We start from the raw sequence: 21,275 nt of genomic DNA, 5'->3' as shown, positions 1-21,275 counted from the left end.
TGGTGACACAATCTATGAAAACATGTTTCCTCTCACTGTAAACTTAGTGGGTACGACCTATCATTCAATTCACAAATGCTCAGTTCAGCTTTTAACACGCAGTTATTTCAGCCTACTGCTGGGGCGTGTTTTCCTGAAGATATTCTGAGAAAACCATAAATTGTGATATTTCTGGCAATTGAGCCAGAATAACTGAACGAGCAGGTTGTAGACTGAATTAACATATCGGATAGCCAGGGAGTAGATCAGAGTATCCGGTGTGGATATGTCTGGTCTCTCAGGGAGACTATAATGTATAATCTTATGAGGAACAGCAGGGGCGTTTTCTCTAGTTCCTTGTCCAATATTTATCCCTCAACCAGTAACACTGAAACCGATTATCTGCTCATTCAACTCGTCGCTGTTTGTGGGAACTTGCTGTGCGCAATTTTGCGGCTGCATTCTCTACATTACAACGGTGACTACACTTCAATTGCCTGAGGCTTTGCCTGAAGGCTATCGCTTCTCCGGCCTTTTGGCTAAGATCAAGTGTAGTACCTGTTGAGTGGGCATTCATATGCAAAGTGACTGGTTGCAGAAACTTGTTTTTCCAGTTTGGCTGGCTCTGGCCTATTGGCTTGGGCCAAGCACCAATTGGAGAGAAGAGGAAAATCTGCATGTCGACCGACCAATGGGCAGGCTCGGAGGCCCACCAAGTTGCAAGACTGGCACCACAACAGATTGAAGGCTTCGGCCAAAATACACATCGAAAGGAGGAATCTGCCACCCGGATGACGGCCAGCCGAACGGCGAAGCAGGGAGTCCGAAACACCAGCTGAGTGACGGTGAAAAAGTGGATGGACAAACAACGATCAAGCGGGACCTTTTCGTGAAGAAAATCCTGCTGGGAACATGCGGCATGAAAGTCGCCGACGTCTTCGCCGTGCAGGACCTCCCGAAGAGAGGTTACTTCGACGTGACCTTCAGAACCGTCGCCCTCTGCCTGAAGTTCCTGAAGGGTTTGAAGGAGGCGAGTGAACCGCTGCGCTCAGTGATAACTTGGGAGCCACTGTTCACCCTCCCGTCGCAGAGAAGACGCACTATCACTGTGCAGATGTACAACCCCCACATCCCCGTCATTGATGAGCTGACTTTCCTCGCCAGGTATGTCAATGGGGCAGGGCACGGCAGCAATATGAAAGACTTGCACGGGATATGGACCAGCAAGCGCCAGATCCAGGTCACCATGAAGGTGGATGCCAGTGGAACCATCCTGCACCCCCCCCACCCTCCAGCTTTGCCATTGGAGGGTGTCGGGGCTACATGGTGTACGCTGGCCAACCCAACGTGTGCCGGACCTGCGGGAAGGCAGGCCATGTGGCGGCAAGCTGCAAGACTGTCATCTGCCGAAACTGCAAGAACGACGGCCACCAGACAAAGGACTGTAAGGAGACCGAGTGCTGCAACCTCTGTGGTCTGGCTGGGGCACCTTTACAAAAACTGCCCCAAGCGCAACTTCAGCTATGGGCAGGCAGCAAAGAACATTGCACCAGAGGAGGAGGAAGCTGAGGAACACAACGCTCCAGAGGAGACCCACACCCTCCCCCCGACCAACGCCCTGGGCAAAGAAGCAACTGCCCCCGTGGACTCGGATCAAGTCGGTGAGGAAGAGAAGCCTGCCATGGCGAGCTGCGAGACACCAGCAGCCAGCAGCGAAGCTCTCCCCCATCGCACCGAGTCCAGGAACGAGGAGACAGCGGACGATGAAGCGGGATGGGAGACCGTCAAGAAAAAGGCCCGCAAGAGTAAGGAGAACAGGCGAGCAAGGGCCCCTGCGGGAACGACAGGGAAGAGGCGGCTAACGACCACGACAGACAGCAGTGACGGCAGCTCGTCTGATGAGGAAAGGCGAGACAAAGCCCCTCAATACCGCCACCAGAACAAGAGGCAATACGCCAATCCAGAGCCCCAGGCGACCGGGAGCAGTGAAGCGACCCGCACAGCCCCGCTCCGGGAACCCGGGAGCAGCGAAGGGCCCAGCGCACACGAGCTCCGGAACACCGGGAGCAAAGGAGCGGCCAACGCAGACCAGCTCCGGGAGAACGGGAGCAGCGAAGTGCCCAGCACACCCCACCTCCGGAATACCGGGAGCGACACAGCGATCGAAACACACCAGCTCGAGACCGCCGCGAATGAGGAAAAGAGGGAACCACCAACACCAGGCGAGGACAGTGCAGAGGACATATCGGACTTTATCGCAGCACTGCAGCAGTCCCCTGCTCGAAACACTCCCACGGCAGGGGATGACAACCACGCCAGCCCAGGTGCAGTAGACTTGTATAGTTTAAACCTATGCATGCCACTGGCCACTGGGCAGACCGCGGACTTAAAGGACGAAGTATTTGAAGTGTAATGTTTGTAACTGTAAACAGTAACTTTAAATTGGATTTAAAAATTGCTACTATTAACGTTCGTTGCGTAAAAGCCACTACGTGATGTGTTTCCACCTTGGGATACCTCGCCAAGGTCAAAGCGGACCTGCTGTTCTTGCAGGAGTGCGGTCTGCCGCACTCCAGCAGTTACCGGCAGTGGTCACGATGGTGGGCCCATGGACCATCCATATGGTCAGGAGGCAACGACAGACAGGCTTCCGGCCTGGGCATTCTGCTGCGGGGAGACCACCACACCATCACCAAAGTTAAGGAGCTGGTGGTCAGCCGCCTCCTCGTAGCAGACGTAATGTACAAAAACTCCCCTCTCAGGTTAATTAACGTGTATGCCTCGCCTCTCAGAAGCGAGCGGCTGTCCCTCTTCCAGCAGCTCCCACTGCTGCTGGCAACGTCCAGGCCGGTCATTCTGGGCGGTGACTTCAACTGCATCATCGATGCGGCTGGACGATCCAGCAGAGCCGACAGCAAGCTGGGCACCACGTCCAGACTCCTGATGGACGCAGTAAAAGACGCCAAGCTGTGCGATGTCTTCAGCAACCCTGCAGACGGAGCACCGCGCAGATACACCTGGTCGAGACCAGACGGGTCCGTCCGTTCCAGAATAGACTTCCTGTTTGTGTCCCACACGCTCAAGGTCAGATCCACCGACGTCACGCCGGTGTTCTTCTCTGACCACTGCCTCCTACTGGCCGACTGTCGCCCTCAGGAAAACCAGAAAGTTGGCAGAGGGATATGGAAGCTCAACGTGAAACTGTTGACCCCGGAAAACATTGAGGAACTCAAGAGGGATTACAAAGGTTGGAGAACTGTAAAACCCCTCTGCGATTCCCCGATGCACTGGTGGGAAACAATCAAGACGAACATCAAGAGGTTCTTCATCCTCAAAGATGTTCAGGAGGCGAGAGGGAGACAGAAGGAATTGTCCCAACTCCAGACGAATATGCAAAACCTGCTCCTGCTGCAGTCGATGGGGGTCGATGTCGCGGAGGAACTCGAAGAGGTGAAGGGCCAGCAAGCCTCGCTCTTTGCCTCAGAATCCTCCAAGATCATCTTCCGATCCAGAGTCCGCTCCGTCGAGCAGGATGAGACGTGTTCGCGTTTCTTCTTCCAGAAGGTACACACGGGGAGCTCTGTGATCACCAGCCTAAAGGAAGAAGACGGTTCTGTGACGTCTTCACAGCCTGACATGCTGAGGATCAGCGAATCCTTCTATGACAGACCGAGCGGCCTCCCAGTCTTTCCTGTCGTCTATTTCGGAGGTCTTAGACGACAGCGAGCTGGAGAGTCTGGACCACCCGCTAACTCTGGACGAGTTGACAAAGGCCGTCCGGTCCTTCGAGACGAATAAAACTCCCGGAAGCGACGGCTTACCGGTCGAGTTGTACTCGGCTCTGTGGGACTGGATAGGCCCAGACCTGCTGGAAATGTACGGAGGTATGTTTCTGGCCGGCAGCATGTCAGAATCGATGAGGAAAGGCATCATCACCCTCATCTACAAGCAGAAGGGGGAGAGGGAGGAAATCAAAAACTGGCGGCCCATTTCGCTGCTCAATGTGGACTACAAGATCCTGTCAAAGGTAATCGCCAACAGGGTCTAGTCTGCTCTGGAGCTGGTGATTCACCCGGACCAGACCTGCGCTGTACCTGGCAGGAAGATCTCTGATAGCCTCGCGCTACTCAGAGATACGATCGCCTACGTGCGGGACAGGAGGGTGGATACCTGCTTAATCAGCTTAGACCAGGAGAAGGCCTTTGACAGGATATCGCACACGTACCTGATGGACATGCTCTCCAAAATGGGGTTTGGGGAGGGTATCCGCAATTGGATCCAACTGCTCTACACAGACATTAGTAGCACAGTTCTAATCAACGGGTGGGAAACTGAAAGCTTTCCGATCAGGTCTGGAGTCAGGCAAGGCTGTCCCCTCTCGGCTGTCTTGTTTGTGTGTTGTATCGAGCCCTTTGCTGGGTCTATCAGGAAGGATGCGGGCATTATAGGGGTGACGATCCCAGGCAGCGGAGGCGCTCAGGTCAAGATCTCCCTGTACATGGACGATGTCGCCATCTTTTGCTCGGATCCGCAGTCGGTCCGCAGATTGCTCACAATCTGCGACCAGTTTGAACTGGCCTCGGGAGCGAAGGTCAATCGATCGCCGACCGATCCTTTATTCCCTTCACCATTAAGCCAGATTACCTGAAGGTGTTGGGAATATGGTTCACAGCGGAGGTCCAATCTCTGGACAGTGGAGGAAAGGACGGTTCTGAACGTGGCCCTCATCCTGATGGCCACCTTTGTGTGCGGCTGCATCAAGCTGTGCACAGCCCCCCGGTATGCAAACACCAAGTGTCACTACGTGCTGAGGTTCTACCTGTCCCCGGTGTTGAGAAGGATGGGTCTGGCCATGCTGCCGCGAAACGGCCCCACCAGTTGGACCATGCCTGTCCACCTGTCCTTCGTGGAAAAGTTCTTCACAAAAATCCTGTTTGACCACAAAGCCATAAAGCAGTGGTCGGCACGTAAGGTCCTGGACGCCCTACAAAAGAAGGAGATGGTGGACCCTGTCGGGTGGTTCCCTGAGCAGACTGTCGAACTTATTTGGCAAAACGTCTCATCGCCAGAGCTCACACACAAGCACCAAGACGTAGCTTGGTTGGTGGTGAGGAGGGCCCTACCCGTCAGAGCATTCAAGCTCAGCCGGGGTTTCAGAGACACGGCACGGTGCCCCCGAGCCGGCTGCAGGGCGGACGAGACTGTCACCCATCTCCTTCGGGATTGCCCCTTCGCGACGCAGGTCTGGAAAGAGATGCAGTGGTTGGTGTCGAGGTTCATCCCGAGCAGCTCCGTAACACAGGACTCTGTGCTCTACGGGCTGTTCCCAGGGACACACACCGAGACATCACCTGCTGCTGGAGGGCCATCAACTCGGTCAAAGACGCACTTTGGTCTTGCCGAAACTTGCTGGTCTTCCAGAGCAAGGAGATGTCCACGTCTGCGTGTTGCAGACTGGCGCAATACAAGATCCAGGACTACGTGTTGAGGGACGCACTAAAAATTGGTGCAGTCGCCGCAAAGGCACGGTGGGGAAGGGCCACAGTTTAAAGCCCTTCTGCCATGGGAAACCCAGGGGCAGGAATCAGTACAAACCCCCCTCGGGCTGCAATGGTAAACCTTTTGTATACATAGAGCACCATGATCTGCAAACACCTATGTAGTGCCATGTATAATGCAAGTTCTATTGCGTAATGCATGTTGGAAACAAATGTAAGTGTACCCTCACTGTGTACTGTGTGGTGACGCATGTAATGTAACTTGATGAGCATACCACAATGTATCCTGGATTGTATGAATCGTACCTTGAAATGTAAAGTAAAGAAATGTATTGAACGGAACTGTGGTCAGCATCCAAATGTAACGTATGCAATTGCCGACCGTATCCAAATATACTGAACTGCTTTTGAATGTATTGTGCAAATTTTTATATGAATAAAGTATATTTTGAAATTTAAAAAAAACGTGACTGCACTTCAATAGTAGTTCCTTGGCTGTAAAGCGATTTGGGACATTGTAAAAAGCTCTATATAGATGCAAGTCCAATTGTTTCTTAACAGGTTCACCTACACGCTGTTAAATGCTATCATATAACCGTAGGGAAATTCTTAGAGCAATAATAAATATGCAGTATGTTTTTTGTTGTTGAATATTTTAGGATCGCCTTGCCAATCAGAGCTGCCACTGCCATTCTCATTCTGATCACCATCATTGTCTTGGTGATGATAGAGATAGATTCACACATCATTACTTCTACTCGTGGGTTCATCAAAGAGATTTCAAAAGCACGTGACATGAGGATTTCAGCCTATCAGCAACTATTGCTGAACTGTAACTGGATGAATCCCCTCCTGGGGCTAATATCATTAGGTGGGATGTTGGCCTCCTTATTTAGAAACATAGAAACATAGAAAATAGAAAATAGGTGCAGGAGTAGGCCATTCGGCCCTTCTAGCCTGCACCGCCATTCAATGAGTTCATGGCTGAACATTTAAGGGGGATATACTTGCATGGGAGGCATTTCAGAGAAGGTGCACGCGGCTGATTGCTGAGATGAAGGGGTTGTCTTATGTGGAAAGGTTGGACAGGTTGGGCCTGTATTCATTGGAGTTTAGAAGAATGAGAGGAGATCTTACTGAAACATGTAAGATTCCGAGGGTGCTGTGAGGATGGTGACTCAAATGGCGGAATCTAGAACAAGGGCCATCTTTTCAGAATAAGGGGTCGCTTAATTAGGGCAGAGATGAGAAGGAATTTCTTCTCTCAGAGGGTTGTGAATCTGTGGAAATCTCTATCCCACAGAGCTGTGGAAGCTGGGTCATCGAATATATAACGGAGCAGCAGCAAGATGGTTATGTTACATGACTAATCAATCCTATTGACTGAGACTAATAATCCGAGACATGAGTTCAAATCCCATCTTAACAGCTGGGGAATTTAAATTCAGTTAAATATACATTCAAGGCTTTGCAAGTCAGATTTTTGAACTATAGGGAAATCAAGGGTTCTGGGAAGCAGACAGGGAAGTGGAGTTGAGGCCAGGATTAGATCAGCCATAACCTTATTGAATGACGGAGCAGGGTCGAGGGGCAAATGACCTGCACCTGCTAATATTTATTTTGCTTTAATGTATCTCATGCACACTGTTGGAATTAATTTTGTTCAACACAGGGGCAGGATCACGCCTTCAGATGTTTTATTACTGAATTGGATGAGTGTGTTTTTTTACATGTTATTTGCATCCTATTAGAGCTTACATGGTGGTGAGAGGGAATGCTGCAACCCTGATGCACTGTTCCATCCTAGTTATTTGTGATTGGGTCAAATGGCCATTCGGTACTTTCTTGTTTGAGTTTACATTCGTCCCGTATGTTGCAAAGCTCAGGATGTTTTCCGCACTGAGTGGGGAAAGTTGCCGAATGATCAGAGCAGCGAGGAAGAGGGTTATTCTGGGACACAAAGCGGCCTCCCACCCGTTTCTGTTGCTCCATGTCTAACGCAGTGCTTTCGGTTACAGAGCCAAGACCGGAACAGAGACATTGGTCGCAGATGGACTGCATCCAACCGATTAGCGCAAAGTGTAAAGATTCTGTGGGCAAGCGCTCGGAGTTTGAAACTTTTGCAAACCTGAACGATATCTCCCGAATGAAGATTCCAGTGAATACGCTGCAAATTTCAATGACACCTGTATCTAAACCCGTACTGTACCTGTCCTGGGAGTGTTTGATGGGACAGCAACAGTCGAAAACTTCATAACACAAGAAAATTTCTTCTCGGACAATGGAACGTTCGCACACTCTTAGACAGAGCTGACACTACAAGACCGGAAAGAAGGACTGCCCTTATTGCAAGAGAGCTGCAGCGTTATAACATCGATATAGCGGCTCTGAGCGAGACAAGACTTGCAGAAGAGGGCTGCGTGAGTGAACTAGGTAGCGGCTACACCTTCTATTGGAAAGGCAAGGCAGAGAATGAGAATAGGATCCATGGATTTAGCATAGCAGTGAAAACCTCTCTTATGCAACAGTTTCCGAATCTGCCTGAAGGGATTAACGAAAGACTTATGAAACTGCGTTTCCCCCTGAATGCCAAGCGCCACATGACCATTATAAGTGCTTATGCACCCACCCTTCCAAGCCCCGATGAGATGAAAGAGAGGTTCTATGAAGATCTAGACAGACTGGTCAGGTCCACATCTGCTGGGGATAAGTTGATCATCCTGGGTGATTTCAACGCACGAGTTGGAAAAGACAGCAGGCACTGGAAGGGAGTCATTGGACAGCACAGCACAGGAAACTTTAACAGTAATGGCCTCCTCCTCTTGAGTATGTGCGCGGAGAACGTCTTGACTATCTCACATACTCTATTCAGGCAGGCTGACAAGTACAAAACAACTTGGTGCACCCCAGGTCTAAGCAATGGCACGTGATAGACCATGCCATTGTAAGAAGGCGAGACATTAAGGATGTAAAGTTCATGAGCCATGCCGGGGGAACAGAATGTTGGACAGATCACCGTCTAGTCAGATCCACTCTCCAGCTGTACATTGCTCCACTTCAGCGCAAGCGTCCAAAACCGAGCAGAAGTGTCTTTAACACAGCTAGGCTGAAACATCAGTGCTTCTGTGAGCAGTTCCAGGATGACCTCGATAACAGACTGATGTCTCACGGACCACTCACCGGCAACACCACACAAGTGGACAAAGCTCAAACAGATGGTGACAGACTCAGCAAAGACAACTCTTGGACTTAAAAAGAAGGTACACCAAGACTGGTTCGATGAAAACAACGTTGAGATCTGCAAGACCCTGGATGAAAAGAAAAAAGCATATCTAGAATGGCAAAATGACCCTTCCTCAATTTCCAAGAGGGACCGCTACAAACACATGCAGAGCAAAGCACAAAGAGACCTTCGCCAGATGCAAGATGAATGGTGGCAGACGAAAGCAGAGGAAGTGGAACATTATGCTGAAACTCACAATACAAAGATGTTCTTCAGCGCCATCAAGTCAGTCTGTGGACCATCAAAACCCAGCACTACTCCACTCCTTTCAGCAGATGGCAGCACTTCGATCAAAGCCAGGACTGGCATAAATGAGAGGCGGAGAGAACACTTCAGTAATCTTCTTAATTGACCTTCAACAATGAATGAAGAAGCACTTGACTCCACACCCCAGCAACCTATCAAAGAAGATCTTGATCTTCCTCCCAGCATGGACGAAGTAAAGAAAGCCATCAACCAGATGAGTACTGGAAAGGCTCCAGGAAAGGATGGAATCCCTGCCGAAATCTACAAGGCAGTAGGCCCAGCAACTCTCGAGGCCTTTCATGACATAATAACTCGCATCTGGGAAGATGAAGACATGCCACCCGACTTCTGTGATGCTATGATAGTTTCCCTCTACAAGAACAAGGGCAACAAAGCAGACTGTGGCAACTACAGGGGAATATCGCTTCTGTCCATTGCTGGGAAGATCATCACCCGCATAGTATTGAACCGACTCATAGCTAGTGTCTCAGAAGTAAATCTTCCAGAAACACAATGTGGCTTTCGACCTGGTCGGAGCACAGCGGACATGATCTTTGCACTCAGACCAGTGCAGGAGAAGTGCATTGAGCAGAACATGGACCTGTACGCTGTATTTATTGACCTCATTAAGGCCTTTGATATTGTCAACAGAGCAGCGCTGTGGTCAATCTTGACGAAACTTGGGTGCCCAAGGAAGTTTGTCCACATCATCGAGCTGTTTCATGACAACATGACAGGTGAAGTGCTCTCAGACCGCACAACCATGGTCCCATTTGCCATCTCAAATGGAGTGAAACAAGGATGTGTACTCGCTCCAGTTCTGTTCAACCTATTCTTTGCCTGCCTCTTGAACTATGCCATAAAAGACTTGGAGTTTGGGGTCTACCTGAAATGTTGATTAGATGGTTCACTGTTCGACCTCCGCCGCCTTGCTGCAAAGACCAAAGTATGGAAACGACTCATCCTAGAGGCACTCTTTGCTGACGACTGCGCCCTTATGGCACACAAGGAGAGTGACCTACAATTCATACTCAGCAAATTTGCTGAGGCAACAGAATTGTTTGGCCTAACCATCAGCCTTAGTAAAACCAAGGTTCTCTATCAGCCTGCCCCTGGCACCACAGCACCTGCTCCCACAGTCTTCATCGGCAGTATGCAACTAAAGTCAGTGGACAGCTTCAAATACCTTGGCAGCACCATATCAAATGATGGGTCCTTGGACAAGGAGATTGATGCAAGGATCTGTGTCGAGGAAATTTTAGCTTAAATTAACTCAGCGGAGACTTTCAGAGCCGTGCTTCGAGAGAAAGTTTATTTCTAACGAGATATCTCAGAGAGCCCGCTTAGTCCACACTAAGGCAGAACTCTGACTTTTACAGGAAAACCCGCGCTATATTTATACAGTAAAAAGAGGAGTTTTATCTTCAAATTCCACACATTAACATTAATCATATTACTCCGAGAATCCAAAGGTCATCCCGGAAGGCACACATTATCTGTTCTTGCATAGTTTCTCCCTGTCTGTGTCGATAATCAGTTTTAGGAGACTCATGCAAGGAACAGATAATCAGTTTTTGTTTTCTTAAGACAAAGAAGTTTGGGTGTTTTCTCTAGCTCCATTATTTCTACAATATCAGCAAGAAGTGATTTTAACCCTTCCCTTTACCATACTACATAGATCGTTTTCTTCCACAACTCCCTCCTTGTTGATCTTTATAACACAGTTTCTTTTTCTTTATTGAAAAGGGGGTTCATATCCTTCGGGGTAGGGTCACATCTTGAGGCATTCTTCTTCGTCATATTCATCTCATTTTTCTTCTATGCGGCTTAACCTTCCTTTCACAAACATACTTTTCCCTTCTACTTGGGATACTAGGCCCATTACCTGGTTAATTAGCCTTTTTACTTTTATCCACATCCCACACATGATTATTAGTAATATAAGCATAACCACACCTACGATTACTATGGGGTGTATAGCAAGCTTCAGTACTGCTGTAGCTTTGGGGGACCATCTGGAAAACACATCCCACCAGTGGTGGACTGTCAGGGAGGTGACTGCATTCGCGATTCTTACTCGTTGTCCCTTCTTGTAACTCATTTCTATTTTGAACTGGTGGATGTCTCGGCCCCTTTTGGACAGAGCCTCCTCTATTTGTTTGTCATTTTTTATCAAATTGTGCAATCGGGTCAAATTAATTACAGGGGGTAAAGGATCAATTTTGTGCACAGACAGATATTTTACTACATTCTGTCACTGCCCAAAAGTATAAGTTCTTCTTTCTTCTGGATCATACAGGGTGTAGACTTCTCTCACACATGTATTAATGGGGGGTTTATACAGAATTCCGTCCAGGTAGACAGGTCTATTTCCCGTCAGGCAGACCTCATTCTGTCCTACTTCAGAAATATCGGTGTCATTGGTTGGTTTTAGTTCCCATCTTCATATTCCAGTGGGGTGCTGTAGAGAGCATGGTTCGTGTATGGCAGTCTGATAGGGACACACCATTCGGAACGGCCACCGAGCACATCCCCTGTCGTGATGTGTTAGATTCTTTTCATCAACCCAGTCGCCTTTAAATTCTGGGTACCAGAAGTTTCGTCCGAACAACTGGGGTATTACTTGGAACTGACACCATATTTCTCCTTTTGTCTTATTTACTATTTCCATAGTGATGTTACATCCTTTTAAATCGCAACCAGTATATTTTTCTTGGGGTTTAATGGTTAAATTTAGAAGTTTATCTTTCTGATTGATTTCCAGTAATCTCTCCCATGTGTTAGCATGGAAGGATAGTACTTTCCTTTCTAGCTCGGCTCTCAGTAACTGTCTGATCATCTCCCTGAACATGCAATGGGTGTACTTATTTACTTCCTTTTGTTCCTTCATTAGGTTTTCTATTTCCTTCTCTAACTTTTCATTCTGCCCCCAGGTCATTTCGTCTGTGATATAACCTGATACCTGCAATTGCTGTAATCCTTCATCCCAGGCATTTCTTATTTTTTTTTTTGCCTTTCCCCACTAGTCCTCTGACGACCTGGATTTTGTTTTGTAGGGTCTCGATATCCATGGAGTTCAATGCTCCCATCCCAGCTCCTACTCCACCTAACAAAGTCCCCAATACATCCCGTCTCCTTCTCCGGGGCCTTTTCAGAGAGACTTCAACACTTGTCATATTGCAGCCATCCTCTTTCTTCGGGGGATATTTAATTTGTATTGTTAAATTAACTACCCCCGGGGACCTTACCACTGGGATACAGGTGGTCAATATTCGTTTCAAATGTCCCGGATCTCGGGGGGAATGTTTAATTTTATTATGGGTCCATTGTTTAATATAAGTTACTCCATTTAGTATTTTCGTGAGGTTCATACATTTTACCCATTCTCTGTTTCCTATTTCAAAGTAGCAATCTTCTTCTGGTCCACAGAATGTGCCATTGGTTTCTTGGTTCTCACCTTGGTCCTTGCTTGTTAGGCAGGTCATATGTACCTTCCAGTTTAGGGTTATGTTGAATCCCTCCTCACACTTTATTTTCACTTCTCCTGTTTGTGGATCTATCCCCACTCCACAAGCTTTGCACATTACTGTGAAGTTCCCTATTTTACAATTTTTTCCTTCCGGGCACACAAAGTTATCTTGCCGTTCTGACCTATCACTTCTTTCCCACTCCATATCTCCCTTCCATTCTTTTCCTTCTTCCTGTCTGACTCTTCCGACTGCTAAAATGATCAGAATGCCCAATGTCCGCTTACAGCTTTTCCAAGAGTCCCACCTCATCTTCCCTTTTTGCTCTGTTTCTATAACACTCCTGTATTAATTCGTTAAAATAACAACACGCAAGCACGAGGGTAAAAGTGATCCAAATAATAAAGGCCCAAATTGGCATACAAGCAAGTTCTGGCATTCGGCCTGAACTCTGGGTGTCTTATTTTAGATTCAATGTATCCTTGCGAAGGGTCACAAAAGAGGGGTCAGTACAGTTCTTTGGTGAGAAGATGGCCGGTCTTCTCGGGTAGGTAACCGTAGCACGTCCTAGTTCTATGTCTCTTCTTTTGGCTGTGATTCGTTGGGGAAGTAATATTTACAACGGGTGGCGTGCACCCAGTTTGGATGCTTTTCCAATTTCAATGCGGTTCTCATCGTGAGAATTATCTGATACGGTCCTTTCCACCTAGGAGAAAAAGATTCTTTGTTTAACGTTTTCACTAACACTTGGTCTCCTGGCTTGAATGGGTGCATATTTCCTTCCGACAGGGGCACCTGTGTCTGCTTTATCTGGTCATGCAGACTTCTTGCTATTTCACACATGGCCTGAGCATACTTTAGTGATTTTTCATCATTCCAAATTAATGCTACCTTTTCCGCTACCAGTGATGGTTTTACTCCGGTAGGCATTGGCCTTCCCAATAAGGCTTCATGCGGTGTCAAACCAGTGTTTCGGTTTTTCTGGTTTCTTAATGTATATAGTACCAACGGTAGGGCATCTGGCCATTTTAATCCTGTCTCCTGACATACCTTGGTAAGGGTAGATTTTATTATCCCATTTACTCTCTCCACTATTCCTGAAGACTGAGGTTGATATGGTATATGTAACTTCCACTGGAAACCTAATGCTTCTGCAAGATTTTGCACTATTTTTCCTGTGAAGTGTGTTCCCCTGTCACTGTTGATTCCCATAGGTATCCCATATCTTGGTACTATTTCTTTAAATAGAATCTTTACTACTGTTCGGGCATCGTCTCTCCTAGTGGCGTACGCTTCTAACCACCTTGTGAACATGTCGACTATGACTAATAGGTACTTAAAACCTGATACTGGAGGCATGTGGACAAAATCAATTTGCAAATTTTCAAAGGGCATACTAGGTTGGGGTAGATGATCATATTCAGCAGGTGTTTTACCTCTGTTATTTTGTTGACAAATTTGACATGTTCTAGCAACTTTTTCAATTACCACTGTTATTCCTGGTGCATACCACTGTGCATTAATAGCATGTATCATCCCTCCTTTGCCCATGTGAGCCTGACCGTGTGCTAGGCGAGACAGGGGCAAGAATAGAGATCTAGGGCAAACAGTTCGCCCATCAGGTTGATACCAAATGTCATTTTTTAGAAAGCAACCCTGGTTTTCCCAAGTCCTTCTTTCTTGCATAGTAACTTGTTGTTGGGCTGTTTTAAGTAGTTGGACGTCAAGTGTCTATGGAAGGGAGACTGAGACCGCTTGAAGGCAGTCTGCCTGTGCCGAAGCGGCCTGTTTGGCTGCTTCATCAGCCCTCCTATTTCCCACTGACACTTCATCCTCACCGATTGTGTGTGCTGCACATTTGATAACGGCTACCTTATTTGGCAACTGAATGGCGTCTAATAGATTAAGCACCAATTGAGAGTGCTTAATATGCTTTCCACCAGAGGTGATAAAGCCTCTGTTTTTCCATAGTTGTCCAAAATCATGGACCACACCGAATGCATATCTAGAATCAGTATAGATATTGGCAGTTTGATCTTTTGCTATTATACAAGCTCTGGTGAGGGCAAATAATTCAGCAGCCTGAGCCGAGGTTCCGGGAGGCAGGGCAAATGCTTCAACAGTTTCATGGGGGTTTACAATTGCATAGCCTGACAAAAGCAAATTATCTGATGGTCTGTACGATGACCCATCCGTATAGAGAATGAGTTCAGGATTGTCCATGGGCTCTGTGAGCAAATCTGGTCTCGGCAAGGTGGCTAATTCCACTGTTAACAGACAGTCGTGCTGGTCTGGATCCTCTATTTCTCTGGTGGGAACAAAAGTGGCGGGGTTTACTATCGGTGTGCGTTGAAAGGTGTAGTTAGAGTGTGATAGCAGCAGTACTTCATAACCTGTTCTTCTAGATGCTGTGAAATGCTGGGTGGCGGCGGGGTTCAATAGTAATAGCACTGCATGAGCTGTAACGACAGTACATGGATAGTCCAAAACAATAGGTACTGACTTCTCCACCATGACCGCAGTAGCGGCTACAGCGTGTAGACATGTTGGCATTCCCCTCACGACTGGAGGAAGTAAAACCGAATAATAGGCGACTGGTCTATTTCCCCCATCATGTTCTTGGGTTAATACTGCCGTTGCAAATCCTTTTTTCTCATTCACATACATCTGAAAGGGTTTAGAATAGTTCGGAAGTCCCAATGCCGGAGCGTTAGTGATAGCTATCTTTAACTGCTCAAACGCCTCCTCCCTCTCTGGGGTCCACTCTACCTTGGGTGGGGCATCATTTAGGGCAGCTGATCTTAGGACCGCATCCCATTCTCGATAATCAGGGATCCACTGTCTGCAGTACCCCACCATCCACAAAAAAGAGAAAATATCCTTTTTTGTCTTTGGTATGGGGATACTCTGAATAGTCTGAATTCTTTCGGGTCCTAGCTGCCTCTGCCCTTGAGATATGTGGAAACCCAGGTACTGGACTTGAGTCTGGCAAAATTGTAGCTTTTGTAATGATACTCGGTGCCCTCTTTCACATAGGTGTTGTAATAATTTCAGGGAATCTTGCATGCATCTGTATCCGTGGCTGGAAGCCACAAGCAAATCGTCCGCATATTGTAACAGTACAGACTGGTCTGATAATAAACAGTCTTCTAGGTCTCTTTTTACTGCTGCTGCATATACTGCGGGGCTTTCGTTGTATCCTTGGGGCAACCTGGTCCATGTGTACTGCTGTTTCTTGTAGGTGAAAGCAAACAGATACTGACTCTCTTGATTTACTGGGATGGAGAAAAAGGCTGAGCACAGATCTATCACAGTAAAGACAGTTGCTGTTGGTGGTGTAGCAGATAGCACAATGTTGGTGTCCGGTATCACAGGGGTGATAGGGACTACTATCTTATTAATAGCTCTTAGATCTTGCACAAATCTCCACTCATTCGGCCTATTAACCTTTGGTATGGGCAGTATCGGAGTCTTACACAGGCTCTGTGTCTTTTCTAGAACTCCTTGTTCCAACAATGCAGAAATGACTGGCTCTATCCCATCTTCTGCCTCTGGAGGCAGTCTGTACTGCCTAATGCTTGGTAACACGGCGTTCTTTATCAGTTGTACCCGATGGGGTACTGCAGAATGTACTTTCCCAACATGATTCTTATGTTTTGCCCAAAGTTCAGAAGACACTTGATTCAATGCCATTGGCAGCTTAGGGCTCGGTTGTCCAGGGGGTTGCTGTTTTTTAAAGGTGGAGGCATGATTTTTACCTTTCCACTGGAGAATCCCCCTGGAACGGGTGATAAATTCTATCTGGACATTCTGTAATTCTATTACTGCCCAAGGTCTATAGCCTTGATGCTGCTTCTCCTTTTCTATTTCTACAATCATCGGACCCATATCTTTGGGTTTCGCCGGCGGTTTTACAGCCAATGTCAGATGGGGTGTCGAGTTCTCTTCTTTAAACCGCTTCTGCTGTAAGGGTGTCAAATCCATGGCTACCCTTAATCCTTCTGGTCCGAAATAAATGCGGGGTGTAGCTTCTATTATTTCTTCCTTATCTAGAAAGGGCTGTATTAAACACTGGTAAGTTTCAGCTTTTTGTCGAGTGTACCAGGCTGTGCAGTGAAGCTGAACTGCCTCAAAGCTTGTTAAGATGATATACATCAGTTCGTCCGCATTAGAGTCAAATTTAGCTTTTAAGTTTTTTACAATATCCTGTATCAGGGGGAATAGAAGTTGCCCTTCAATTGCCAACAATAGAGGGCAGCCTTTTCTTTGTTATCTTCCCCCTCCTCCCTTTTAATCCCATCAAAGAACTGATGGATTTTATTTGGAGGGAGCTCCATGAACATCCCTTCCTTTGTGTAATATATTGTGGCTGCTAGTTTGCACAAAGTCTGTCTTCCTAACAAAGGGAGAGGGGCTGTTTTAGAGACTATCAAAGTCTCATTATCTACTTGTTGTACTTCAATTGTCAATTTAGTAGGTTCGGACAAAAATTCTTTCAGGGGGATACCGGCCACCCCCATGCTCAAGACGGTAGTGTTGCTTACAGGTAATCCCACAGAGGGTGGTACAGAAGACATAGTAGCACCGGTATCCACCAGAAACTTTACATAAGTGTTTCCCACTTTTATTACTGCCAAAGGATTCTCTTCTATGTCTGTAGATAAGCGGAGGGTTGCCGCCTGTACCACTACACCTCCGGGGCATCCCTATGCTGATTGGTGCGCGTTGGGGTTAGAAAAGGAAAATTGAGGGGCCAGTGGAGGTGTAGGTTTGGGGAAATTCCCCTGTGACCCTCCAAACTGTTTAGGTGGGCACCTACAATCTCGAGCCCAGTGCCCCTTCCTTCCGCAATTTCTACACTCATCTTGCGAGCGATCTCGCTGGGACCACTGTCCTCTTCCTCCTCCCCTCCTTCCCCCAAACCCTCCTCTATTCTGTGCTTGTCCTCTTCCTTTCTGCTGATAGTATTGTCCTGCTGTTTTGGCTTTGTTATCTTTGTAGGTAAATAGTCTCTCCCTGTCCATGTTTGCCAGTACTGTAATTGTATCCTTCCAGTTTTTTCCTTGCCAGTCCAAGACCTTGATCTTGTACGTTCTGGCATGCTGTGGCAACATACAATTCAACAAGGTCTGCACTGCTAAAAGTTTGTTTTGATCTAAGGGTATTCCTGCATGCTCATCCCAGCTATTTTTCCACCTGCCTGCGAAATCTATCATTGATTCTTCCGCTTTCTGCAGACAGCGGGTGACTTCCCCAATGTCCCCATGTTTTTTAGCTCCCTGCAGAATTGCATTTTTTCCCTATGTTGCAGCCAGTGAGTTAATGACTCATTGCCATTGTCCAGCAAGGTATCATCAACTCTCCAATCCCCCCTTTCTCCTGGCGGGATAGAGAACATATCTTTTACTCCCTGCCAGGAGGATCCGTAGGCTGCTTGTAATAATAATTTAATATCCCCCGGTAGCGGATTGTAAATCGTACATGTCTGCTCAAGCCAGTTGTGAAATGCTATAGGTTTCTTTACCGGGTTTGGGGCGGCAGAGATCATATCTCTGGCCTCTCCCGGGGACCAGGGTTTTAAAACCGCTGTGGTTCCTATCATTACCCTGGGATTTTGGAGGAGGAGGGTAGAGTCGGCTTCTGCCTGGGATGGGGTTGTTTGCGACCTTAGTCGAGAACTCATCCCAGATCTCTGATTGACTTCCCCTCCCTCTGCTGCTTCAGCCCCTGCTCCTAATACCTCCGGGTTTCCTCCATCGGCTCCTCCATTAGGTGGTGGGGCCGGGAGGACAGCTAGTTCTCTCTGGGCTTGATCTCTATGGGCAATAACCATTTCTATAATTTCCTGCCAGCTATTTCGCTTTGGGGGTTCTATACAAGGATAAAGTCCCACGGTGGGTGCTGAGGGGATAGGGAGGTTTGGAGGGCTATAAGAGGGAGGTTTTTTATTTTCCCCCTTTTCTTTTCCTCCTGATTTATTCTCCGAATTTTTATTTTTCGGAGGCTGATGTCTCTTAGCAACCTCAATCCATTTATTAAAACAATTTTCCATGTAATCCTTGTCCCAAGTAGGGTCTCCCCCTCCTTCCTTGGTTGTTTTTCTCCATTCCTCAATTAAAGATCGTTTAAAACTTCCTCCATATGGCCAATCCCCATCAGACCAACCGTACAAATCGCTACTAAACGTTACCGCGTATCGGTCATCTCCTGTTTCTTTAATTGCAGTGTCCGCCGGCGAGCCGGGCGGCACAATTGGATCTCCTACCTTCTCTCGTTGCTTTACTACCTTATGGATTCTCTTTTCGAATGTAATTTCATTCCTTTGGTCAAGGGGTCGTCTTTCTTTCCTTTTCTAGGAGCTGGGCGCGAGCGCCCTGCTCGACTAGAGCTGTTTCCCATTCTTCCGGGTGCGACGACTCGCGATTTTTCTGAAATGAGAATTAACGACACTCCTACAAAATATACAGTAATATTTTACAAAGCGCTCTCCGGTGTTCTCTTTTCCGCTCAGCTCGGGGTCTCCTTATTGCTTTCTTGTTATTTTAGCTTCTTTGTGGTAGCTACCTTAAATGCCTCACCCTTCAAGGGATCTTGGTGGCTCGTCCCCCTTTTAGCTAGGACGGCCTTGGTACCTTCCCCCTTTCAGCTAGGAAGGTCCTTAAAATTCCTCTTTTCTCTTTTCAAAGTTAAATTTGGTTCTTTTGGATCTCGTTTTTAGAGATCCTGCCTGACTACGCCAGAATCTGTCGAGGAAATTTTAGCTTAAATGAACTCAGCGGAGACTTTCAGAGCCGTGCTTCGAGAGAAAGTTTATTTCTAACGAGATATCTCAGAGAGCCCGCTTAGTCCACACTAAGGCAGAACTCTGACTTTTACAGGAAAACCCGCGCTATATTTATACAGTAAAAAGAGGAGTTTTATCTTCAAATTCCACACATTAACATTAATCATATTACTCCGAGAATCCAAAGATCATCCCGGAAGGCACACATTATCTGTTCTTGCATAGTTTCTCCCTGTCTGTGTCGATAATCAGTTTTAGGAGACTCATGCAAGGAACAGATAATCAGTTTTTGTTTTCTTAAGACAAAGAAGTTTGGGTGTTTTCTCTAGCTCCATTATTTCTACAATATCAGCAAGAAGTGATTTTAACCCTTCCCTTTACCATACTACATAGATCGTTTCCTTCCACAATCTGTAAAGCCAGCCAGGCACTTGGTCGCTTGCACACTAAAGTGTTGAGTCACCACCACATCCGACTGTCAACTAAGCGGTTGGTGTATAGAGCAGTCGTTCTCTCATCTCTCCTTTATGGATGTGAGACCTGGACACCCTACAGGCATCACATCAAAAAGTTGGAAGCTTTCCATGTGCGCAGTCTCAGATCTATACTCCACATACGCTGGCAAGACCGGGTGTCAAACCTTGATGTTCTGGAGAGAGCACAATCAACTAGCATCGAGGTGATGATCATGCGAGCCCAGTTCCGGTGGGCTGGACATGTCATCCGCATGGATGAGTCAAGGATCCCTCGTCAGCTTCTTCACAGCGAGCTCTGTGAAGGCCAAAGACACCAGGGGCGCCCCCGCAAGCGCTACAAAGATTGCATCAAGGCTAACCGCCAGTACTGTGGCATCCGACCAAAGGACCTCGAATACAGCAGCTAATAAAACCCAGTGGCGAACCCTCATGAAGACTGCCTGCCAGACCTTCGAAGAAAACCGATGTCAACGCCTGCGGGACACGAGAGATAGACGACATCAGGTGGCAGTACTGTCAGCATCAGGCACATCGAACTTCCCTTGTCCAACGTGCAAGAGGCTATGTGCATCCAGAATTGGCCTATATGGCCACTTGAAGACACATGCCATTGATGATTAGCACATCAACGTCTTTGTTGGATACGACAGATGACCAAGACTTGCCCTGAGAGTGTTTGATTGGACAGTGTAGAGGGAGCTTTATTCTGTATCTAACCCCGTGCTGTACCTGCCCTGGGAGTGTTTGATGGGACAGTGTAGAGGGAGCTTTACTCTGTCTCTAACCCCCTGTACTGCCCTGGGAATGTTTGATGGGACAGTATAGAGGGAGCTTTATTCTGTATCTAACCCCGTGCTGTACCTGCCCTGGGAGTGTTTGATGGGACAGTGTAGAGGGAGCTTTACTCTGTCTCTAACCCCGTGCTGTACCTGCCCTGGGAGTGTTTGATGGGACAGTGTAGAGGGAGCTTTACTCTGTATCTAACCCCGTGCTGTACCTGCCCTGGGAATGTTTGATGGGACAGTGTCGAGGAAGCTTTATTCTGTATCTAACCCCATGCTATACCTGCCCTGGGAGTGTTTGATGGGACAGTGTAGAGGGAGATTTACTCTGTATCTAACTCCGTGCTGTACCTGCCCTGGGAGTGTTTGATCGGACAGTGTAGAGGGAGCTTTACTATGTATCTAACCTGTGCTGAACCTGACCTGGGAGTGTTTGATAGGGCAATGTAGAGGGAGCTTTACTCTGTATCTAACCCCCTGTACTTGCCCTGGGGGTGTTTGATGGGGCAGTGTAGAGGGAGCTTTACTCTGTCTCTAACCCCGTGCTGTACCTGCCCTGGGAGTGTTTGATGGGACAGTGTAGAGGGAGCTTTACTCTGTATCTAACCCCATGCTGTACCTGCCCTGGGAATGTTTGATGGGACAGTGTGGAGGGAGCTTTATTCTGTATCTAACCCCCTGTACCTGCCCTGGGAATGTTTGATGGGACAGTGTGGAGGGAGCTTTATTCTGTATCTAACCCCGTGCTGTACCTGCCCTG

The 21,275-nt window shown here is 47.5% G+C and overlaps 1 pseudogene; it reads left to right on the top strand.

Moving 5' to 3' along the window:
• Positions 1-497: 497 nt before the first annotated feature.
• LOC139240448 (U2 spliceosomal RNA) lies at positions 498-635 on the top strand (annotated as a pseudogene).
• Positions 636-21,275: the final 20,640 nt, after the last annotated feature.

The sequence above is a fragment of the Pristiophorus japonicus genome, chromosome 31 (genome assembly GCF_044704955.1).
Source record: "Pristiophorus japonicus isolate sPriJap1 chromosome 31, sPriJap1.hap1, whole genome shotgun sequence".
NCBI classification, from domain to species: domain Eukaryota; kingdom Metazoa; phylum Chordata; class Chondrichthyes; family Pristiophoridae; genus Pristiophorus; species Pristiophorus japonicus.
Note: the sequence above shows the minus strand (reverse complement) of the source record. Positions and strands in the feature narration are given on the sequence as shown.